The sequence below is a fragment of the Salvelinus namaycush genome, unplaced genomic scaffold (genome assembly GCF_016432855.1).
Source record: "Salvelinus namaycush isolate Seneca unplaced genomic scaffold, SaNama_1.0 Scaffold416, whole genome shotgun sequence".
Classification (NCBI taxonomy): domain Eukaryota; kingdom Metazoa; phylum Chordata; class Actinopteri; order Salmoniformes; family Salmonidae; genus Salvelinus; species Salvelinus namaycush.
This window is the reverse complement of record NW_024061105.1, coordinates 18,766-27,091: the sequence shown is the minus strand read 5'-3', so window position 1 is coordinate 27,091 and position 8,326 is coordinate 18,766. Positions and strand designations below refer to the sequence as shown.

Here is an 8,326-nt window from a genome sequence, read left to right as displayed (position 1 = left end):
TTGGCTGGCTGGAAACCAGGTGTTGTGCACCCCACCTTGCATCTCATAGCAGAGTGGAAGAGGGAAAGTCACAGATGGAATTTTTTACTGCTTCTGACGTGCTTGTTTTGTAGTCATCTAACAAACATACATTATGTCTCTTATAAATTGTAGGTTAAGCCATGAATGTTGATTGTCTGACAGCCTTGGTATAGTTAAGCAGTAAAGCACAAGGAAAGGTTGAGGACTGTTCTTACGTAAGAGGCAACGCGGAGTGCCTGCCTGGTTACAGCCCTTAACCTTGGTATATTGGCCATATACCACAAACCCCCGAGGTGCCTTATTTCTTAAATATACCACCGTTTCAGCCAATCAACATCCAGGACCCAAACTACCCAGTTTATAATGTCTGCTTTATTCCACAGATTAAGGATTTGAGTCTCTGACGGAGAGATCTTCCAGGCGACTCCGGCCCATGGAGGATGCAGAGCATCACATCAGATCAAACATTGATAAACCAGTACTTTACCAGCGTTTTATCAATATCTTTAAAGGTAAGGTGAAGATTGAATATATTTCTGACAGTCCTAAATATGACAGCTATGAATTAGATGAATCAGATGTACATTTTAGAGGTTAGTGGGAAACAGTGAATTGGGATATATGGGCGCAGTCACCCAGGAAAAAAGGTTTAAAGGAATAGCCATGTCTTTGTATTATGGTCATAGGATTCTTAAAGGTCCACTACAGTCACACGATGCTCCATCTGAAATCTCCTTCCACCTGAAAAGGCCCACCTTGAAAACCAATCATTGGTTTAGAAGACAAAGTAAGAGTGACAACTGAATCTAGCCTCTTGAAAGACAGAGCAGCGCATCCCCCTCCCTAAACCCCCTGCTGCACACCTGAACCTCATTTTGATTGGCAGTGATATGTGTGAGATCACTTTTAGACAGTGTGAGGTCATTTTATGAGAACAGTTGTTTTTGGAGAAGCTTGGCAAGTTGAATGGGGTGATCATGTGACCGGAGTGGACCTCCAGACAGTGATTATTCTCTGTAATAATTGACAAGCACAATGCAATATCTCCTAATGTTTGTATTTTGTGTCTGCTAAGGACGGGGAGTTTTTGCCACTGAATTCATATCCAAAGGAGACTTTGTTGTGGAGTACCGAGGTGAACTGCTCACACAACAGGAGGGCGAGGTCCGAGCTGATCAGTACAATGATTCTGCAAAGGTGTTTCTTTTCGATGTTCAATGGAAAGGAAGAACATGGTGGTAAGTAGGATTGATGAGAACAAAATAAACATATTAATGCCTTTTGAGATCTAAAAAAAGCAACAACATTAAAATGGAGACAGACATTTAAATGGTTGGTGGCACAATATGCACTGTTGGCCTATCTAAGGCCCAGATCCTAATTTGACCTTGTCCCTGACCTAAACAGTAAGGAACAATATTAGTCTTCAAACCAACTGGTTCGCTATCAGAGCATCTGCACTCCTTTGTTAAACAAGGCGTTAGGGACTTTTCTGCCCCTTTTCTGAAATAGAAACCCTGTGCTGCAATATCTTCATTAAACTGTGACATGTTATGTTTCTATGCAGCATTGATGCATCTGAAGAAGACTCCTCCCTCGGGAGACTCGTTAATGATGATCACTAAAGACTCAATCTCAAAATGAAGGCCATACAAGCAAACGATGAGCCACACTTGTGCCTCTTCGCGACTCGAGATATTGCAGCTGGCGAAGAGTTGACTTATAGTTACGGTGATTCAGACTGGCCATGGAGAACACAGGTGAGGAACTTTTTTTTTTTTAAGATGCTAGATGAAATTACCACCCATCTTGGAAGAGCCGGGAGGATGAGCAATTCACTACCCTGTCATGCAATATGATGTAATGCAGACAGTGTCTCTTAACTACTAAGATGTAATTGATGTCTAATTGTTGTCTTGGTTCACTTAATTCAGGTCATCAAAACTGAATTGTCGTCCAGCCCAAAACCTATGGTAAGAACTTTACTAAAGTCATAGATGAAATTAGGATTTATTTTTTCACATTTTATTTTATTTATTTATTTACTATTTCACTTTCACAAATACACATTTATAGTCTAACATCAATTGCACTGGAATGCAGTGCACTTGTTACATACATCAAAAGTTAACTAAATATACAATACATTCAAATATATGAAATAAAAACCTTATCAATAAGAACTCAGTAGTTAGGCTCTTGTGGGCTCATTTAGTAGCCCAACTCATGAGGGATTTGCTCTTCTCCTGAAAAGTTCAGTCCTGCATCTGACCAGAATAGGATGTTCAAAACTAAACGCTACACCAGGCATTTCCTGTGGGCTTTCTTATACAGTAGGTCCCCAGATGTATACAATGCATTAGATCACGTTTTTTGATTTGAGGGGATTTTTCAGTGTTTTAAAAATGTTGATTATGTTTCAGCATCCAGGGGTTTGTCAGTTTCTACAAAAACAGTCTCTTAGTGCAGAGATGTCTGACTGTCCTGCCTGTTGGTCACAGTCTGGGAGCAGAACAGGGGCTGTGGCAGAGCAGAGCACTTAGGGGGGAAGTCCCTTGCTCAAAGGCAAAACAGCAGTAGGTAGTACACAGGGATACACCGGTAACCCACCGGCTTCAATATCCCCGTATACTACCTATTACCGTTGTGCCCATCAGCAAGGCACTTTACAACACACACATCACAGGCTGATAGCAGGACAGGGTCTGTGGCAGAGCATCAGAGCCCATCAGCAAGGCACTTTACAACACACACATCACAGGCTGATAGCAGGACAGGGTCTCCAAAAAATGATTGTTCTATGTAATAATTGACTAGCACAATACAATAACTCCTAATGTTTGTATTTTTGTGTCTGCTAAGGACGACAAGTTGATTTACGGGGGGAGGTCGGGTAATGTAATTATGTGCCCGAGCACAAAACACCATATATGTAATTTTTGTCCTGTCTAAATCTGCCATGTCAGTCATTTTTAATTCCAACCAGAATAACCTAATGTTTTTTGGTCTCCTGAAAGTACTAGTCCCGTGCGAATCAACATCAAGTTTTATTTGTCACATGCTCCGAATAAAACAGGTGCTGACTTACAAGCCCTTAACCAACAATGCAGTTCAAGAAATAGAGTTAAGAAAATATATACTAAATAAAATAAGTCAGCTTTTGCAGACACGTCTCCCCCCGCATCAGTATAGAAAGGGTCCCTAGCAACCTGCATCACCTTTGTGGGGAGACTAAAATCATCAAATCTTGTTGCAAAGTTACAATGTGTATATCATTGACCGCTAGCCAGAAATAGCAATGTTTTTCTTCCTTCCTCGTTATGCAGACATAAGCACACCTGGCACCATCGAGGTGCAGCTGTTTACTTTCTACACGGGTTGTTATTTTTCAGTTTCGTCCTAAGAACAGATTGTAGTGGTAAAATAAAAAGGGATACATTTTTTTTTGGTGCCATTTAGGTGAAATTGATCTCCAAGCTTCACTCCAGTCAAAACGGGCTTTGCGAGTGTTTGATTTCATTCATTTGCTATGCGCTGGCGCTAGTGCTCCAGCTTATTTGTATTTAAAACAACTTTTTAAACTTTTATTTAAAACCTTTTGCCAATATAGGGGGTGCTGTTTCAACGTTAGCATTTATCGTCTCCAAATTAAACTGCCTCATACTCAATTCTTGCTCGTACAATATGCATATTATAGTTATTATTGGATAGAAAACACTCTTTAGTTTCTATAGCCGTTTGAATTATGTCTCTGAGTGAAACAGAACTCATTCTACAGCACTTTTCCTGATATGGAGTGAGATTTCAGAAATTTTGGCCTCTGGTCCCAGGTCAGTTTTAAAGTCCCTGTAAATCCTATGAGGATACAAACACTGCCCATGCCTTCCTCTAGATGTCAGTAAGAGGTGACAATTTGAATGGAGTCGATTGCGCAATCAGGGCCTGTATAAAACGCGAAAGACCGGATGTACCGTTCTTTTCCTGCTGCGCCGGACGCAAGATGGACGTCGGACTGGATCTCTTTCCAAGCGTTGGTTTAGCCACTTATATATCGCCGGTCATGTTTTTACTCGTTATAGGTGTTAAAAACATCATAAGGTAGTTAATTTTATAGCTTATAGTTTTATAGCAATTTATATCCGTTTAGTGCGATTTTGAGGCATTGCTTTGTTATCCACTTTGAAGCGCCGGGCACGTTTCGGGGTCCCGGTCGAACGTTAGTGGGCATTTCGATGGACAAGAGGACATCTTTCGACCAAAAGAAGATTAGACCCAAGAAAGGATACATTGCCCAAGACTCTGATGGAAGATCACCTCACAGTAAGAAATATTTAAGATGATAAATCGTTGTTCTGTCGAAAAATGTTATACGCATATTTACGCATATTCTACAATTTTTTTTTGGTATAGCTTCGCTTGGCGAACCCTGTATTGCACAGTAAGGATCATTTTAGAAATGTAAATCAGCGATTGCATTAAGAACTAATTTGTCTTTCGATTGCTGTCCACCCTATATTTTTTAGTCAAGTTTACGATTAGTTATTCATTACGCCAGATCACTGTCCAAAATGGAGCCCGACATTTTCAGGCTAGTTTTGCTAGTATTGTCATGTTATAACCACGTTTTTTTGTGGCTAAATATGCACATTTTCGAACAAACTCTATATGTATGTTGTAAAATGATGTTACAGGACTGTCATCGGAAGAATTCTGAGAAGGTTAGTGAAAAAATTAATACATTTTGGCGATGATTACGTTATCGCTCTCTTTGGCTTGTATCAATGCTCGGGTAACGTTTGCACATGTGGTATGCTAATATAACGATTTATTGTGTTTTCGCTGTAAATTCACAAGATCTGTGTCTATCGATTGCTGTAGGCTGTGTATTTTTCAGAAGTGTTTTAGGATGATTCTTTTGGTAATTGACGTCGGTCTCTGTAATTATTCCGGCTGCTTCCAACGCTATTTCAGATTGCAGCTGCAATGTAGAACTGTGATTTATACCTGAAATATGCACATTTTTCTAAAAAAAACTATCCTATACCATGAATATGTTATCAGACTGTCATCTTATGAAGTTGTTTCTTGGTTAGTGGCTATATATATCTTTATTTAGTCGAATTAGTGATAGCATACTGATGCAGGAAAAAATGTTGGAGAAAAAAAGATTGTGTTTTGCTATCGTGGTTAGCTAATAGATTTACATATTGTGTCTTCCCTGTAAAACACTTAGAAAATCTGAAATATTGTCTGGATTCACAAGATCTGTGTCTTTCGATTGCTGTAGGCTGTGTATTTTTCAGAAGTGTTTTAGGATGATTCTTTTGGTAATTGACGTCGGTCTCTGTAATTATTCCGGCTGCTTCCAACGCTATTTCAGATTGCAGCTGCAATGTAGAACTGTGATTTATACCTGAAATATGCACATTTTTCTAAAAAAAACATGAATATGTTATCAGACTGTCATCTTATGAAGTTGTTTCTTGGTTAGTGGCTATATATATCTTTATTTAGTCGAATTAGTGATAGCTGCCCATGCAGGAAAAAAATGGTGGAGAAAAATAGTGGTGTCTTTTGCTAACGTGGTTAGCTAATAGATTTACATATTGTGTCTTCCCTGTAAAACATTTTAAAAATCAGAAATGATGACTGGATTCACAAGATCTGTATCTTTCATCTGGTGTCTTGGACTTGTGATTTAATGATATTTAGATGCTTGTATTTACTTGTGACGCTATGCTAGGCTATGCTAGTCAGCTTTTTTACTGTGGGGGGTGCTCCCGGATCCGGGATGGTGACTCGTGAGAAGTTAACTCGTCAAGTCAGTTAAGAACAAATTCTTATTTTCAATGACAGCCTAGGAACAGTGGGTTAATTGCCTTGTTCAGGGGCAGAATGACAGATTGTTACCTTGTCAGCTCGGGGATTCAATCTTGCAACCTTTCGGTTACTAGTCCAACACTCTAACCACTGGGCTACCTGCCTCCCCAGCTTAGCCAACGTTTGCTTGCCATTTTTCTTCCTTGACCTTTTCCATTGTCCAGCCCAGCCTTCTATAGTTACCCACTGTAGGGAAAAGGTTTTGGGGGGACTCATATCAGAGGAGAAAAGAAAAGCAGTCAATCATGTCAATAACTGTTTTATCCCTCCTCTGTAGTCCCAAATTAAGTCCAAGTGATTGATGCCACTCAATAAACAAACCTCAGCTACAAACTCCTCATCAAGCATTTACACTAGTATGTGTTGGGTTTGTTGTGGCGGCAATTGCAGAGAAATGCAATTATCTCCTCCCTAAACTCTCATACTCTCTTGAGAGCATTAGGCCTACCCTTACTTAGCTACCTTACATCATTATGTAAAAGTAGATCATGATGCTCAGCAGACTACGAAACGAGCCATGTTGAAAGATAAATGTTGATCGGAACAAGTTTATGATAGTCACAGCTGAGTCCATTGTTTTTTAAGTCACAGCTGAGTCCAATGTTCTTTAAGTCACAGCTGAGTCCAATGTTCTTTAAGTCACAGCTGAGTCCAATGTTCTTTAAGTCACAGCTGAGTCCAATGTTCTTTAAGTCACAGCTGAGTCCAATGTTCTTTAAGTCACAGCTGAGTCCATTGTTTTTTAAGTCACAGCTGAGTCCATTGTTTTTTAAGTCACAGCTGAGTCCAATGTTTTTTAAGTCACAGCTGAGTCCAATGTTCTTTCAGTCACAGCTGAGTCCAATGTTCTTTAAGTCACAGCTGAGTCCAATGTTCTTTAAGTCACAGCTGAGTCCAATGTTCTTTAAGTCACAGCTGAGTCCAATGTTCTTTAAGTCACAGCTGAGTCCAATGTTCTTTAAGTCACAGCTGAGTCCAATTTTCTTTCAGTCACAGCTGAGTCCAATGTTCTTTAAGTCACAGCTGAGTCCAATTTTCTTTCAGTCACAGCTGAGTTTAGCCAAAGCATGTTCAGGCAGTGTGGTCTATCCGCGTTGAAAGAGCCAATAGGCAGGCAGACAGACCCTTGTACCCCTGTTAGCAGCTCTGATTGGCAGTAACTGGTATGTTACTGATATTGATTGACAGCACTTAATGGGCAGGACTATAGGAAAACGGATTCTCCCATTGGATAATACTGAGCAAGGGCTCATTTTGTTGCTAAATATCAGATTTATTTCTGCTGGGATTAAAAGAAAATAAAAAATTAAGCAAAATGATCTTTCAAAAAATGTATAAAACAACATCTCATGGCACATTAGGGACTGTGAAATGGCAGACACAGTCTGTGACACTAACACACACAATCTACACCCACATTATTCTTTAGTTGTATTGTTTGTGTAAGTCATTGTATTCTAATGCTGATTGTAACCCTAAACCCCCTAGAAAAAGCCTTATTCCTTGTCGGGACCTGCAAATGTCCCCAGTTGGTCGAATGTTTGTCAGTTTGCTATTCTTGCGTGGACTTCTGGTCCCCACAAGTATAGTTAAACATGTCCACTCTCACACTCGAACACACACAATCTACACACACATTATTCTTTAGGAATATTGTTGTATTTAATATTTGTGTGAATGTTTTTGGCTATTAGTGTGTCCGTGCTTGGTTACTTGTCGTGTTTTATGGTAATTTTTGTTGGATTGTACCTCAACTTTAAAGGAGCTAATAGTATTTAAGTATTTCTGTGCCGCGTAGGTTTATTTTGTTTGCCTTGTTTGACTGATTTCAGCTCATTGACGCGTTGCAGAATGACAACTCCCAACCCTTTCAGAACAGCATGGACACGGATGGATCAGATTCCAACTTGAAAGAAGATGCGGAGACCGTGCCTGTGTCTTCCAGCCCCAAACCCACGGTAAGAGAACTTGAATGATGGCCACAGTCGATCGTTGATCCCCCTTTAAATTGTCTATCAGCCTAACTCCCCAGTTATTATAGCCCCTAGCGTATTCACCTAGATCAGGGCTATTCAACTATATTCTTACAGTTGGCAGATTTGAAGAAGGTTATTTACTGGGGACCAGACATTTTTTACATGCGATTGCTTTTCCTAAGACCGGTATGAACCACTTTTTTGGCCTACTTATAACACAGTTGACCTGCATTACATTCTTCATACATAGCTTTGTTTTTGATTTTTATTTACACATAGGAAACCTTTTATGCATGGCATATGTCAGCTGACCAGCATCACATTCCATTCTGTATTTATTTAATTTCATTCTTTCCTGTTTTACACAATTTATTTTGAACATAAAAACACACAAGTGTTTCCCTTCGAATGGAAGAAATTGCCCTTTGGGAGAGAGCAGAAAAGTGCAA

At 39.7% G+C, this 8,326-nt stretch overlaps 1 long non-coding RNA gene across 1 annotated transcript; it reads left to right on the top strand.

Annotated features, from left to right (window-relative positions):
- Nucleotides 1-1,631: 1,631 nt before the first annotated feature.
- On the top strand, nucleotides 1,632-7,805 carry LOC120041213. The gene is made up of 3 exons (XR_005475858.1): nucleotides 1,632-1,781; nucleotides 1,956-1,994; nucleotides 7,734-7,805. It is a non-coding gene; the product is annotated as an uncharacterized LOC120041213 (long non-coding RNA).
- Nucleotides 7,806-8,326: the final 521 nt, after the last annotated feature.